Here is a 17,235-nt window from a genome sequence, read left to right as displayed (position 1 = left end):
AAAGCTAACCAGGAAGTGTTTTAGCACACCACGTGACGCATCTGAACGAATCACGTTGTCAAAAGTTGACATCAGCCAATGAGATTTCGTTTCTTGGTTTAAGACTCTTTTGTACTTTCACGATTGGTTGCTGATACAAAGGAAATGACCATATTTGGATCCGATGAGATTGTGCAGGAGAGACGGAGCTTTCCAATGATATCTCTGATGACATGGTGCAAACAGCGGTTGCGGTACTTTATGTTACGTTAGAATCATAGGCGGCGCGTGAGGCTCAGGTTTGGGAAGGCTAAATAACTTGTTTTACCTGACGCTGCCCACCTCCGGCGCCTATAGAAAAGAGATCAACTCAGTGAAATATTTCATAGTTCAAAGTTTTGTCAATTGTTTTGTTTATTGGTCAAATACTGGTTGCCGGCCTGCTGACCAATCAGAGCTCAGTGTGCGGAGTTTAAATCTATCAAGTCATATTACAGGATAAATGAAATACAGTTTAAACTGCCGTATGCAGGGAAGATGCCGATGTGTCGCACCTATCATTCATATCACATCATCAATCAGATCATATAATATCATAATATATCATATGTCCTTATCTGAGTCAGATTCTCGAGCCGTATCTGACCGTGCAACACTTACATACTGTATGCAGAAGTATTATTTTAAGCAACACATTGGGTTGACGAAACACTCAAATGTAATTAAAGTCAGATCCACTCATGTCTTAGATGGGGCAGTGATATCATAAAACTTGTACGCTTTCAAACACTTATTTTTTAACCAGTTGTTCTATATTCACCTTGCAGGTGCAACTATGTGGCTTGTATCCTGGATTATATTATTTGTATAATGCACTTTCTGCCTTCCTGTCATTAGGAGTTAGACATGTAATGGTTATGTAATTGATTTGATTAGAACCTTCATTATCCTAAACTGCTGGGACATTTCCCTATAGCCAATACCTTTATATTGTCTCCTCTTCACTTACTTGTCAGCATAGGTCGGCATTGATGTACAGAGCCAACAGAAGAACTTGTTTATATTGGCATCATATTGAGAGGTGCAGCCAGTGTGGCGTCATAAAACCAGGAAGTAAGCTGCTGGTTCCCTTGACAAAAAGCAATGGGATTTCTCCACAGGGTTTTGGAAAATAGCTGGAAATAAGGTCTGTGGAAAACAAACCTGTTTGATATGCACGTTTTGTTCAGCCGGATAATATCAACATGTCTACCCTACTTTTATAATTTTCTAATCATAAATCTAATCGATAGATTAAGGGTTTTAGTACGCGTCACTGCACCACTAGAAACCAACTCCATCGATCAAGCTGGCTGAAACTTTCTCTCCCTCTTCTCATGCTCCCTGTCACTCTCCTTTAACTCCTCCGGTGACTTTCTGAAGCAACAGATGGAATCAACAAACTGCTGACTCACTGCTTGGGGTCCCGCCCAGAAGTGAACCCGCCAATAACAAATAGCTAGGGAAGAGCAAGCGATAAAACTCCTCCCCACCTGTGTATAAATGTTGTGATCATTTTGAAGATCGGCGCTCTTGTTTTTGACTTGCCGTTCCTGAGACGTGTCTCACACGGTGGTAGAACCTGAGCCCGGAGTACTCTGCAGAGTGCTTCGTGATTAGGTGAATAGGTGAATAGGTGATTGGGTGATGTATTGTATGTTTTTACCATTAAAGCAGATTATTGTTTAACCGTTATCCTGGTGCTTTGACTTTTCCTTCTTTTAAAACAAACTCATAGAGGAACGGCGCGAAGCAGAGATTCTGCCTCAACATTAGGTAACTGTATGCATTGTTATTATTAATTTAAAATAGCTATGCGATGCAGACAGCTAGCGTCACATTATTGTTGAAGAGCAGAGTACTGTATGAGATTAACCTCTATAAGATCTGTGTATCTGAAAAATATGAATCTCACATTTCCAGTTGGTTCCAGAAATAACGTTAACGTAGATATTGCAATATGGTTAGTTGGGCTGGAGTTGATTATTGAAGCTTACTGGTTAACGATCATCATTAAACGAACAAACCCAAATGTTGTTGTTTATATTAATATTATTACCAATACTTACTAAGCATTTTATTATCATTACACTGGAGAAACCGACTTATTGTGGCAGCAGAACGTGAACATGTAACTTAATGCCTGCATTTAAGGACGAAAAATAGCTCATTCAATGCTTTAGGGACAAGGAAATGATTTGTTTAAATATTAGAGATGAAGTTATGTGTGCTTCTGTGACAATTAAGCTTATTCATTGCATTACATTTGTTGAGGATGTTTGTCTTTTATCCTTACGTGTGTGTTACAAATGAATGTGAATATGGCATAGGACAAATATTTAAATTGACTGTCTCATGAAAAACGATTCCAAAATAACAGTAAAATAAAAAGGACCCCAACTAGACAATAATAAACAATCCAACTTATAAGATACAGATATCAGGGCTTTGATATCCAGCAATTTTTTTAAGGATAACAAAAAGATTATCACATGACATTTGCATGTAAAAAAAAGTCTGTGACCAACACATTGTTACTTTACATATATATATATATATCTGTTTGCTTCAAGTTTCCAGGTGATGCAGACAGACCAGGGGATGCTGACCACGAGAGACAGACTCAGACCTATTCCTAACATCAGTGAACTTCAGCATGGACTCAAAGGTACAAAGACCCCTTTCATACTGTACAAAGAATCGAGAAACGTTCTGGTTTAAATAGACAAAGTAACAACTATAATCAGCTTTCACATTTCGATGTATTTAAGGCAATTATTATTTTACATTGTGAGAATTGCTACCATTTGTTTCTATATATTGTCTGTAAAAGACGTGGTAAAAGTGGTTCTTGCAGTGAGACAACCGAGCAGTTGAATATTATTTAATAATAAGATATTTTAATGTAGATTAACTGCAGACTGTTCATTCATAATCTGATTATCTTTGTAGTACAAAGTGATGAATTTAAAAAACACATTCAAATAATAAAAAAATACATTATTTCTACAGCCGCTAAATAAACAAACCTCTTTCATAAATAACACAATTGCTCTGCAATAATGTCATAGGTTTTATGTTACTTGTCATTTCTGTTAGGAAAGGACATACCTGAAGGACACAACTGCCTCACCGTTTTCTCAGAGGGGCAACAAGAAAATGAAGAGCTGATATCAGATTAAAGACCAATACAGGACATTCACTAAGAAACTACACTTTTATTGTGAACACAAAGTCAAACAGGACCATCATTTGTTTGTGACAGCTGTGCCCAGTATGGGCTCACAGATGCAGTTAGGGGGTTTCTTCATCAGGCCTGTTCCTCCTCCATCAGGCCTGGTCCTCCTCCCAGAGAAAGAACTCTCCAACTCAGTCCTCTCCAGCCAAACCCACAGACCATCGGTCACACTGAGGTTTCTCCCAAAGTCTCTGCAGCTCTCTGGACTCCACGCTGTCTCAATTGATCCACATATGAGGGGGAAATGTGTGTAATAAATGCTTTAGACAATAAGAAATATGAAGTTAACTGTTGAGTGGATCATTCTTTTTTAAATAGACAAAACTATTACTGTATTTCAATATCTCACGTGTGAAAGTTGAATTTAAAAGAAGAAGAGGCCCCAAAAATAAAGATTGGTATATAAATAAATGCAGTTGATTTTGTATTTTTAATTGTTTAAAGTAAAGTAGATAGAACAGGTACTTAAGAGATTTAATACAGTCTGGTTGTGGAGGAGGCACACAGGTAAGAGCACTAACTAGCTACCATCATATGTAACTAAGCTTGACTTGAATTTATTAAAAGTATAATTAAGTAACAGCAACAAATCAATAACTAAAATCATGCAAAAATGTAAATCTTTGCTGGATCCACTGTTGCATGTACCACATGTTGTATATTTTAGAAACCTGGAGGCATTTATAGATTTGTATGCAAGTAATATCCCAAAATGCAATACCTTAGATTATTATAGAAAGTTTTGCTGAATAGTTTCATGTTCACTTGCAACGTAAAACGTGCAGACCGGGAGCAACAGATGTAGGTTAGCCGGCTAGCTGGAGTACATAGGTTAGTCCTATATTTACTTACGGTTAACTAACTAATGCTAACATAACTGTTGGCTAGAATTACACAGCTTAATCAACCATATTTAACAGGCCATTGTCCTCTCAGCCTGAAATATCAATCACTTCAATAAATGGTAAAACAAAAAAAGGAAAGGTTCTGGCTCAATTTCGGCCTAGCTTAATTTCGGCTTGTTAGCTTATTGCAGCTGTGCATGTTGCTAGCGGGTTGCTATGCCACCTCACGAGCTGCGCCAGGTGATGTAAACAAGAACACCTCCATAGACCAGACCGTCTCAGTTTGTAGACCGCTCGGCCTGGGGTCCAGCCTACGGCTGCGGTGCCGTTTCTCTATAAATCCATGCTGAATTGAACCTTCTGTTTCATTCTTCTTCCTCTTCATCTTAAAACATACCATCGTGATGGAAAAAGAAAGTAATCCAAAAGTAATCTAAAAGTAATCTGATTACGTTACTTTTTTTAAGATGCGTAACTGTAAATGTATTCTGATTACTTTCAGAGCCATGTATTCAGTAATCAGTAAATGATTACATTTACAAAGTAACCCTCCCAACCCTGTGGATATTGTCCTGAGTGCGTCACAAACTTGGATAAACAAGGAAAAGGACTCAAATGCACGACCCGGGAGACAGAGGTAAAGTATAAATAATATACTTTATTTTCAAAAGGTATACAAAAGAAAATGACACTCTTAGCGAGGTGAATAAAAGGCTCCAATAAGGCACAACGAAAATCACTTACTACGTGAGGAACAAAACTTACAAAAGAGTTTCAAGAACATAAATGAGGCTATGAGACAGGATAATAATCTGCTGGTGAGCAGAGTTCTGGCATGAGGACAGGACAAGACGAACTGACAAAGAACAAAGGGAAGCTGTCGACTATAAACAAAAGGCAGACACACACCAGGATAGGAAGTGGGAGACAAGACAGAAAATGATTAAACAAAAACATGAAACATTACTGGACTTAACACCTTTGACCGCACACAACAGAGTGACAGACTTTTTTCCCACTCATAAAAAAGGCATATTCGTCGTGTGACTGCATATCCCGCGGGACGATACCATTCCACCCCTAGTATTATATTATGGGCTCAGAACAGTCTCATAATACACACATGCATACAGAAGAATAAAGGAGACATCTGTTTGGCTATACACTCATAAAAACGATTCAAGCCCTTCTTAGACTTGACACAATATACAAATGTTCGCTTTATTAAATATTTTTAATTAAGAAATAAACCTAGTATAGTTCATTAGTGTAACACAAATTAGTTTAATCAATTCACTTATTAAATGTATTTAGGACAGATCAACTCAAAATGAATTGTTTTCATCTGGGGACCGCCCCTTTGCACATACGCACATCCGTTCTGTCTTTTGCCTCCTTTTCTCTGACACTGACTGTGGAAACTGACTGGGGAAAGTCTATTCTTTGGTAAGTATTTTAGTAGTTTTTTAGTAGTCTCTAGTAGTTTAGAACGTACCCTGTTTCCAAGTAATGCCTTTTCATACAGTAATATCGACAAGAATATTTGAAACCACCGTGTTATATTTTGCTCCGTTTTTAGTTGTAAACTGCAAGCTAGCTATGGCTAGCCAGATAACTGGTAGCTAGAAGCTAGCTTGCTACATGTGGGTAGCATTGAATACCTGCTGGATAGTGGAGATCAGTGGATTGTATTATATTAGATTTCATGTTATTTTCATTGAACACAGTACACCAAAATTGAGTTTTATATCCAACCAAAAAAATGCAAAGAGTAATTAAAGTGCATGAGGTAAGCGCCGCCATTTTCTATCATAATGCTCAGGTCTGTCCATCTCTTCTGGCCTTAGTGCAGGCAGGCAGAGGAGGACTGTAGGAGTTCAGTTGAGTTTAGGCACTGGTCTTTTTTTTACTGCCAAATATTTAATCTAAATAATGAGATAATATATGTGCTGAGTCTTTTATGGGTAACCTCACTCACAAGCAGGCACCCACAATTGTGCAGAAATGTAGGCCTAAGTTACTTATTTGATTCCATTTGACTTCTCAGAGTAGTTTTAATGCTGCATACTTTTTGCTCGTACTTGAGGTAAACCTTTAGAAAAAGAGTCATCACTTTGAATTTGTTAGATTTGGGTTATTCTCCCGCAGTCCCCTTATAGCGTCTCCACACTCAACACAATGGCTAATGCTAAAGCTAACGCAGAACTCCCGTCAACTTGTAATAAAGCTAAAGAGACAGGAGCTAATTTATATAGAAGTATTTACAGCGTTGGCCTACAGTGCAGCGGGCTCCAGTAAGTGTGTCTTCTGTTCTGTGAAAATGTTAATAACGGTCGCACACGGTTTAACGTGCTGCTGCAGAGCCCCCCCCCCAACATTTTTTTCGTCAGATACCATTTCCTGCTTAGGGACATTTCGACTGATTTGACCTTTCTGGTCTTCAGACAACCGCTCTGTCGCACCCACATTAACTAAATTCTGTCCTGATTTGTCGACCATGCTTTAGTGTGACAACATCCACACCAGGAGGGAGTGCATCCTGAGAAGCCTTGTAATATACCTAACTGAAGATCCAGACTCGTTCTTCAAGGAGTATCTGGTAAGTTTATACAATATTTTTCCCATGTAGCGTTGAACAGTGTTACCCTAATTTATTAATACCATGGCATGTATTTATAATGAGAACATCCTATGGCACACCACCATTCATACCCAAGGCTAGATGTCTATAATGTCAACTTCTCGCTTGTGTGTATTACTTAGGTATCTAACCTGTGTATCCTTGTGACTATTATTATTTTTGTTGTTTTGTTTCCCATTGTAAAGGTCCTTGGGTCTCTTGAAAGGCACTATAAAAATTAAAATTATTATTATCAATAAATAAATGAAAAAATAAATACAGGAATAAATAAGGAAATAAATAAATAAATATGGATATTAATGAATAAATAAATGTATACATTAATTCAGGGATAAATAATAAATAAATGCTGAAATAAATACATTTAAGAATAAATAAATGTAGAAATAAGTAGGTAAATGCATAAATAAATAAATATGGCAATAAATAAACGTATCAATTAATACAGAAATGAATAAATACATGCTGAAATAAATAAATTCTCGAATAAATAAATATTGAAATACATATAGAAATAAGTAGGTGAATGGATTAATAAATACAGAAATACATGTTTAAATTATTACAGGAGTAAATAAATAAAATAATAAATAGATCCTGAAATAAATACATGAATAAAATAATAAATATAGAAATAAATAGGTAAATGTATGAATAAATAAGTAAAAGTTGATAAGCAAACAGGACATACATGGATAACTATCTTTATTAGATTTAATTTATTTCTACATTTTTGTACAACTATTTATTTCTGTATTTCAGGCTCTGTATGTTGATAAGGTTGAAGGTCCTTATCTCAGTTTAAAGCAGTATTGGTCAATTAGGCGAGCCAAACAGAAGCAAATCTGCTTCTCTAAAGTGCAGTTGATGGTTTAAGAATGCTTATTTATATTTCATACAGTTTTCTGTTTGTGGGGTTCAGCTTTTTACTTAACATACGTGTTTGTGTTGTTTTCAGGCCTCCGCCGCTGACGATGCAGAGAGGGACATTTCCAACACAGTCATGGGGATTTACACGATCCGAAGAAATGGGGATGGTGGGCCAGAGGACGTGGGAATTGTTATCGAAGGCATTAAAGTCATGGAAAACGTAGGCAGCGTCATTGTGGGACTCATCATGCTCTTGGGGCTCATTTATGCCCTTGATCTCAGCTACCCGGACAACCTGAAGTACACCTTTGAGTTTCTACAGAAGATCGTAATGAACTTGGATGGGCACAAGCTGAATGCAAAAATAAAGCAGCTGAAAATCAAGCTGTTTGCATAAGAGGTGAACAAGTGTATTGTCAAGTTTCCTTAACAAATATTTAGCTTTTTTGTAATTGTAGGTTCAAAGCAAATGGCTACACTACACTTATTCAATTACCAAATATACTGTAGGGTTTGTGCAGTGCGCTCTTTTATATATCAAAACCACCCAATGATATTCCCTGTTTGGAGAGCAGTGCAAAGCATCCACCTTTTTATAGTGTCTTTGTTGTTTGTTGCACTTGGAGATCTAGAATAGCTGGGTGTTCATTTTTCACCAGTTTCGGCACTGTTACGGGAGTGCTATTTGCACCACTTTAAAAATGTTCTTTAAAAAAAATATGTTTACATCTTGCTCTGTGTTTTCAAGTAGAGCTAATATTGAGATGTGTATATAAATATTGATGTTGAATTGAGGATTACTGTCACCTTCCTCATCCATGATTGGCATTATTATTATTTTTCTGAGTTGCTTTTATCTCCTGCTCAGTCTGTTTATTGATATGTTTTATAAAAAAAGAAATGCAGACAGACAAATAACTCTGACAGAGAACTTTGACACTGTTTACACAAGTAAAGTGAGGATTGGCTATCCACCTCAAGGTGTAATTGTTATCTGAGAATTTTCAATAAAAATATCTCAACTAGGTTTTGTCTCATGAGTGTCTTAATGGGGGAGAAAGTGAAAAATAATTATATTTTTACATTATTTATTTACCAATTAATTATATTAGTTTGAGTTGGACAAATGTAAATTCATTTAATTTACTTAACGTAATAATTTTATTTCAGCTTTATTTGATAAAAATGAGTTGGACTAACTCAATTCAATTTTATTAAATGGATGTTTTTAGTTTCAGTTGGGGCTACGAATATTTATTGGATGGAAATCCTGCCCACAATTGAATTGAGTTCATCCAATCAGTTATTTTTGTGTAGATAGAAAAAATTACAAGTGCTAATCGGGTGAGCGTCAGGGAAGTCTAAAAAAAACCAGACACGAATGCATAGCGATCCGTGCACAGAAAGCGGTTTGTGTTTGCAGGTTCAAAGGTTTTAAACGGAAAACAAATATGTGTTGTTCAAAAATACACATTTAAAACTTTTTTTTGAATTTGTATTTACATGTATATGAAACGGAACACATCTGTGTGTGCTTTGAAAAACACAAGTGTGGATCCGGAAATACAAGTGTGAATCCTTTTGCGGATCATGAAATACAAGTGTGAATCCTTCTGTGTGCATGTGTGTATTATGAGACTGTTCTGAGCCCATATTATATCAACAAATTACACATTCCTGTATTAGGTTAGTCCAAAAATATGAAGTTGAACCTATTACCTTTAATTTAAACTTTATATTATTGTTTTTAACTATACAATTATTTGTAATTTGTCGAGATAATACATTTAATAAAGTCAATGTTTCAGTTTTTTCAGGACACTGACTACTCCATCCTTTTGTCTTCCTTTCAGTCCTTCATTCTTCTCCTCAATTCAGATATTAAGGCAGGAGAGCCCACTGTGCCAAAAGCCATCATGTCACGCGGACGCACGCACGCACGCACGCACGCACGCACACACACACACACACACACACACACACACACACTAGGGCTGCTCAATTAATCATATTTTAATCGCGATTACGATTATGGCTTGTAATGATTACGAAAACAACGTAATGGAAATAAAACAATTTTTTTTAAATTACTTTTTTGGGGGGTTTTCTGTTGAATTATACTTAAAGTTCAGGGTAATCAACTGTTAAAAACAAACCTTCTCACATTTTTTTTCTCCAATAAATGGATGTCTTCAAAGTCAATGAATAATCGCATTTAATAATCTCAATTACAATTATTGATCCAAATAATTGAGATTATGATTATTGCCATAATCGAGCAGCCCTAGCACACACACACACACACACACACACACACACACACACACACACACACACACACACACACACACACACACACACACACACACACACACACACATACCATGTATACATCACTTCAGGGGACATTACATTGACTTACATGCATTTCCTGGAGACTTATCCTAACCTTAACCATAACCAACACATGCCTAACCCCTTCCTCCTGAAGAAGATACACGTCGAGGAGCCCCTCCACTCAGCTATAATGAACGGTACTCTATTTTTAAATGTATTAAGTGCTTTTAAGTTTAAGCTTTTTTAAACCTTTCTCAATTTGCGTTAATTACAATAGTGCACTTTTAAGTGTTGTGTTGGGCTCTGCCCCATATGGAAGCACTCTATCTGTCCTATACAAAACAGACACTTCCTTTAACTGTTGGGACCTTGTACCTTCCCGAAACCACCGCCTGGAACTCTAAAAAGGAGATACTCACAACCATCCTACTTGGACCTGCAAAAATAAATATACAAAGACTTCCTACCACAACCCCCCGGAACGTCTTCACCAGGCCCAACTACAACCTACCCAGGTAAGAGCCCACACAGTTTTGAATGTTCAAACCCAGAGCCCAGGCGGCGCCAGAGTATTTTTTTCGGTAATCTATGGTAGGGCTAACCCATACAGTGGTGGGGCTCAAGTCAGTATTTGTAATGTAATTACATACAAGCTATATCGCACCCCTTGACAGTGAAACGCTACACGTGAGGCTTTTATTAGCTTTTATGAATCTCCTTTTATCAGCTAAATTACATCGAGAGCAAAAGGTGTGAGTTAAACAATACAATAGCCTATTCTGCTAATTCCACATTGTTACAACATGCTACGCAGGGGCAGAAACGTTTCAGAAAAGAAAAGTTGCCATATAGAATTGACACGGAGAGGGAGAGAGAGAGGGAGAGAGAGAGACACAGGTAAACAGAGAGAGACAGACACAGCACACAACAGGTGGTCTGTGTCTCTATTGTCATACAAAACACTTTTTCAAATGACCCATTATTACAAAATATATTCAAGACTCACTATTCACTCTTCAGGTGGGTCGTGTGACTCTGGCACCTGTTCGACTTGTACCTCAATGCGAGGGCGTTTAAGAACAAATCTATCCATCCGAAATATACAATTAATCCTAGAAGTTCTGCTGTCTGTCTGCAATTTACTCTGTGCGAGTTTGGGGACTTTTCACTGTGAACGTGACGTATCAGTAATGCATGAAGCAGCAGACCCAACGTTTCGTTGCTCTGATTGGCTGTAGGTCTATTCAAATTGCATTTCGAGGCATTTTGATCTGACCGCGGCCGCGCTGATATTATAACGCGAGAGAATTTCCACACCTTTAGTGTATAAAACTCCCCCACTACTTAGACTATTCCTTGCACCCCTCTAGCATAAGCCCGAATGGTCTCAACCATATTGCGTCTGTAACGTGCACTTGTTGTTACAGCAGGATCAGTTTGTGTGTTGTGGACACGACCGGTAGATTTTCGCAATCCGTGTTCTCAACATACTTACTTTAACATACTTTTTCATGGTCGGGCTAAGGTAGGGCTAAGCCATTTCTTGGTATGGCTGTAGCCTACCCTAGCCATACCCTGGCGCCGCCACTGGAGCCCAGTATATGCAGTTGAGTGGACGTTGAGAGTATGCACAGCCAACACACACTGATATTAATTAAACACATGGAGCTAAAGCCTCATACCCCAGCCACACACAAACACTCTACAAACCACTAAACCCAGCCACCAGAAAGTTAATCAAACATTACCTTACACTCCTCCAGGCCACACACCATAAATACACTAGAGACAGAGCCATTGCCACACACACCTTCCCCCCAGGTATGCTCAGACAAGTCACCAGACTCTCTGCATTCATCAAACCATCCACCCCAACTGACTACACACACACACACACACACACACACACACACACACACACACACACACACACACACACACACACACACACACACACACACACACACACACACACACGGATACATGCCAACATAATAAACAGGATGCATACGAACATGATCATACTGCAACAACATTACAAAAACACATTACATACACCCACACACTCCCCACTTAACCCTCTAGCTGACCCAGGAAACGGTAACCACAGTGCAGAATTAATTTAACTTTTCCACCTCTGACATGACCTCTGCTCCGACCCCCTCTAGAACCCATCGCCAGGCCCCTCCCACCACTCACCCTGATTCTAAGTTCCCCCACCCTACTCAGAGTACATACCTAAACCCCATCCCCTGCCCTGACCCTAAGTCACTCTACCCTACGCAGGGCTCCTATGCAAACCCTGTCCATAACCCCAAACCACTCCAGACCCCGGAGTCTCCCCTCCCCTCCATTCCCATCCCCCCCTCCCCAGCCGACTAGAAGGACACAACTCTTCCCACAAAAACTCTCTTCCTAACACCAACTCTCCTCTGTCTCCCCCCTACAGGCGATGCTGGTCTATGGTCGGGCTCGGCCGGTCGACGGGTCCCTTCAGACCACAACCAAAATCAGGGAGGGTTCGTGATGAAAGGGACTAAGAGGGTCACACATAACCACTCACAAGCCATGACTCTGGCTCCAGCTGCTCCTCCCACTGGGACTCAGAATCCCTTTGTTCTGAAGACTTCTCTGAGGATCATTGCCCAGGATCCCCTCAGCCTATAACCAGTCACAAGCACACACACTATCTCTTATTTCCCACTTTGCTTCCCCCTACCAAGACCAGCTCGCCTCTAGAACTTGGCTCTGGCTCCAGCCGCCCCACCCACTGGGACCCATAATCCCATTCTTCTGCTGACTTCTCTGAGGATCTTTGCCCAGGATCCCCTCAGCCTACAACCAGTCATAAGCACACACATTATCCAGAATTGGTCCAAACAACTTAAAAACTCACATTTGACCTTATGTCGAATAACACACACACACACACACACACACACACACACACACACACACACACACACACACACACACACACACACACACACACACACACACACACACACACACACACACACACACACACCCATCCACAGATCCTTCGGCCCGTGCCACCTATTCTCAACGAGAACCCAAAACCCCAATCCAACCCGAAAAATTAACCCTAACCCTAACCGTAACTGAGTCTTCACCCTAAAAAATTAATGTCCCCATAAGGAAGGCGAGTCCCCATACGTGACTGTGTAAACAGATGTAGGTCCCCACACACACACACATACACACACACACACACACACACACACACACACACACACACACACACACACACACACACACACACACAGAGCCGGGTGGCAGGTCTGCAGGATTCTGGGTCAGGGCTGGAAGGTATGATGAAGATGAGGTGAGACACAGACACTGGGCCACATCACTGCTCACTGGTCAGCACACTGCGATGCCTGTGTGTGTGTGTGTGTGTGTGTGTGTGTGTGTGTGTGTGTGTGTGTGTGTGTGTGTGTGTGTGTGTGTGTGTGTGTGTGTGTGTGTGTGTGTGTGTGTGTGTGTGTGTGTGTGTGTGTGTGTGTGTGTGTGTGGATCAGCTCTGATCTGAGCTGATTTTCACGTCTCTCGGCCTCTCAGCAGCATCTCCTGACAGGCCATCACCATAACCAGGAGAAAGACCGGAGAGGTGTGGGGGGGGGGGGGGGCAGAAAGTTGAAGGTTGCAGGAAAGGGAAGTCACTGTGGATTTTCTAAGTCAGCTACTAAATTGTCAATAATGTTCAGATGGAAACAATTTCACATTTTAAATTTAAGTGAGGGTCTGTGGTATCCTGAGCCAGACTCAGTATTTGTGTTGCTGTTTTTCTTTGCGCTTTATAAGTGAAGATATAATTTGCTGATGATTATTACCGTATAACATTTATTTATGAAGTGACTTCCATTAAAAATGGCAATACAAGGTGCTTAACAGGACAGTAGAAGAGTGAAAGATAATGCAAAGGCTTATGGGTAAGTTGAGACGGTCCCTTTTTGGACTTTGCAGGGTCCCCACCAAGACTGGAGGTTGTTAAGCCATCACCTGCTGAACACATGTCATAATCAGCACATGGACACATTAGAAGCATAGACTGTATAAATGGACGTAGGGTCCGTGACGTCACCCATAGGATTCTGCAGAGTTGCTGAGAAGCCCTTAGTAGGCGGAGTCGGCCACTAACGGCTCGATAGTGACGTCAGAGTTCAACTCCCGCCTTCTCCAGCCTGCTCCAAATAAGGGCAAAGAGGCGGAGCCGAGGCGGGACCTGCTGCCACCGAGCTGAAAGTTCCAGAGCTAGCTGAAGCCACCAAGCTAAGCTAACATGCTCCCCATCTGCACACTGCCGTGGCATTTTACGTTTCAAAGGCAAGCGGACATGAAACTATTCAGCAAAACTATAAGAGACGATTCCCTCACCCTGTTCCAGTCCCGTCTCAAAACCCACCTTTTCAACTCTGCTTATCCTTAAACCCGCCCCTCCCCCCTCTGAACCAACATCCTCCTGAATGCTTTTTTGTTTTTGTTTATGCTTGTGTTTTTGTTCTTGTTTTGTTTGTTGACCTTACTCATAATGTAAAGCGTCTTTGGGTCTAGAAAAGCGCTATATAAATCCCATTTATTATTATTATTATTATTATAAATAATAATCTAAGTTATTGAGTTCTCATTCATAACACTCCGTTCGATGTCTCACTATGGGATGCGTCTCATCCGCGGAGCAAACAGAAGCATCAATCTCATTACGCCAATCCTGATTGAAAGGTGATCTTGACGTCAGCGTCAGGGAATCCACCCCCTATAAGTAGCTTGCGCTACGTCGCATGCGTCATTCAAACACCTCTTCTCGCTTCAGAGCACATCGCTATATCGGTAGCCGGGCTAGCTTAACAGTCCACAGACTGAACCCAAGCTAACTTCGGTCGACGGGCGCTCGCCGGCTACTTTTATGCTTCTGCAAGAAGACTGTTAGTATTAACATACCAGTTAATACGACAATCGACCTCGCCGTTTTTCTTTTCTCCGGAAATTAAAAAGGTAAGGTTTTGACTTTCAAGCTAGCAGCACACCTGTTGCTAGCTTGCCTCCCTCGCTACCGACACCACGATAGCAAGGACGTTTTTTCTTTTCTTCTCACACCAGAGAAGAATAGGACTAAAAGAATATTACCACACCAGGTAATATTCTTCGAGAAAAAATCCTACGCCGTCGTCTTTTCTTCGGACTAACGACAGGTTGGAGAAGATTTTTTTCTCTGTGAAGTACCTGCTACGAGCGCGTCCTTCCCATAATGGCGAACAAGATGGACACGTCTCTCCCTCACACCAGCGGAGTCAGGGAATTGGAGGCTCGGCTCTGCGGCTGTGGCTTGATGATTTCGGACGCAGACTCACACCAGGTCTGCTCGTCCTGCTTCGGGCTGCAACATGCCCAGGAGGCTATCGACAACCCCGGCTCATGCGGGCATTGTGCCCGTTTCACCATAAAGAGCCTCCGCCGACGGCTAGCTCGCCAAGCTAGCTTGTCGGGTCAGGACCCCCTCATGTCCCCTGATTTCCGGACGGAAATCAAGACACGGGGGCGTCCGCCACAGAGATGGAGCCCCGCACTGTGTCGGTCTGGAGCTCATCAGCAGTGGCAGCTGCAGAACCGGAGTCCCGCACCGTGTCAGGCTGGGACTCGGTGGCAGCGAGAGACGCGAGAGCGGAGCCCCACGCTACCCCAAGCTGGGGCTCCCGGCTGGACCTCACCATGGTCTCGCCCGCGGAAGATGTCCTGGAGTTGGACTACTCGGAGGACAAAGAGGATGCCTCTGGATTCCTCCTGTCCAACTCGGATCAGCAGGAAGACAACGTCTTCATGTCATCGGCTCAGGCTGCAAAGCCGGGAGCGATGGCTGCTCTCCCGGGCGATAGTACATCAGCTTCGCCCTGTCTAAGTTTGGACCTGCAGGCCGTGTGTCAGCGTGCCGCATCCAGACTAGACATCCCATGGCCTGAAATGGCCAAGGAGACCTCCAGGTCCCGTTACGAGGGGAAAGATTTGCCCCAAGCAACGAGAACAAAGAGGCAACTCCTTCCGGTCTTCCCGGAGATGTTGGATGAGGTGTCGGTCTCGTGGAGAGAACGGCCCTTCAGCAACAAGGCCCCAATCCAGGGTGCCTCCTCCCTAGACTGTGACGGTATGGAGAGGCTCGGCCTGCTCCGCATTCCACCTATGGAACCGCTGGTGGCAGCCCACCTCCTACCGAGGATGGCTACTACACCAAGCAGGCACCCCATGCTGCCGGCGATGGCGGACCAATTCCAGTCGACCATGACTGAACGGTCCTACAGAGCCGCAGTGTTGTCCGCCAGGGCTTTGAACGTTTCCTCGCTGCTAACCGCATACCAAGTGGAGCTCTGCGAGGATCTGTCAAGCAATCCTGGACCGGCAGTACTGGACGAGAAAGCCGCGTTCACGGACATCTGTCTCCGCGTTGAACGCTGCGTCGTCCAGGCCACGGCAAGGCAATGGGAATCATGGTGGTGCAGGAAAGAGCTAGATGGCTCAACCTCACCAACCTCCCAGACCGGGAAAAGGAGGATGTGCTGGACATGCCCATCGTTCCCGAGGGGATTTTTGTCTCTGCTCTCATCTCCATGCAGAAGAGATGCGAGTCCAAGAAGAAGGAGGATGAGGCCCTCCACCTCTGTCTCCCTCGAAGGGTCCAGCCGCTGCCTCCACAACGGCAGTCCTTCGCCCAAGCTACCTCAACTGCTCGGTTCAAAGTACCGAAGCAGCAGAGGTTACAGCCCGCTCCGAGTCCCCAGCCCAGGCAGGAGACGAGGGCGAGTTGGCCCAGAAAATCTCCGGTTCCGGCTGCAGCCCAGGAGCAGCCAACCCAGAATTTCGGCCAGCAGTCGAGGAAGAAGAAGCGGGCGGCCTGACAGCCTCCTCTTCTCCCCTCCGTGACAGAGATGGAAGTCCACGGTTCGCCAGCTCCAGATGTGCTCCCGCTGCCTTGAGAGATGCTTCAACGCCATCCTCAAGTCTGCAAAAGCAAATGTCACGATATTGTTCTGTTTTCTTTTATAAACCATTTTCCGCTGACGCATCCAGGCTTCAGGCAAAGGGCGCAGCTCAAAAAAATGAAAAGAAAAACAATAAAACCAATAAAACCAATAAACAGTCCGCCAATTGTTCCCCTTTTGAGAGCAGCTACGGCCTCTCTCAAAAGGCGGATAATAGACGGGTCTGTGAAGGCACCACCGCCACCCGCATGCGCAGTGACGACTGGGGTTATAAAGCCACCACCGTCACGCGCA

At 42.2% G+C, this 17,235-nt stretch overlaps 1 protein-coding gene and 2 long non-coding RNA genes across 5 annotated transcripts in view; all 3 read left to right on the top strand.

The window, feature by feature from the left end:
* LOC307045909 (uncharacterized protein) overlaps positions 1–17,235 on the top strand; it is a 600,354-nt gene that overhangs the window by 107,620 nt on the left and 475,499 nt on the right. The gene's annotated exons all lie outside the window — the stretch shown is intronic.
* Positions 1,562–3,635, top strand: LOC307013160. 2 transcript variants are annotated; one of them, XR_013800877.1, is made up of 4 exons: positions 1,562–1,638; positions 1,757–1,794; positions 2,592–2,686; positions 3,118–3,635. It is a non-coding gene; the product is annotated as an uncharacterized lncRNA (long non-coding RNA). The 2 variants fall into 2 exon arrangements; XR_013800878.1 differs by lacking the exon at positions 1,562–1,638 and having other exon boundaries at positions 1,655–1,794.
* LOC307012944 lies at positions 5,444–8,639 on the top strand. The gene is made up of 3 exons (XR_013800789.1): positions 5,444–5,547; positions 6,608–6,700; positions 7,701–8,639. It is a non-coding gene; the product is annotated as an uncharacterized lncRNA (long non-coding RNA).

The sequence above is a fragment of the Notothenia rossii genome, assembly GCF_949606895.1.
Source record: "Notothenia rossii genome assembly, chromosome: 7".
Taxonomy (NCBI): domain Eukaryota; kingdom Metazoa; phylum Chordata; class Actinopteri; order Perciformes; family Nototheniidae; genus Notothenia; species Notothenia rossii.
This window is presented reverse-complemented; position numbering and strand designations above follow the sequence as displayed.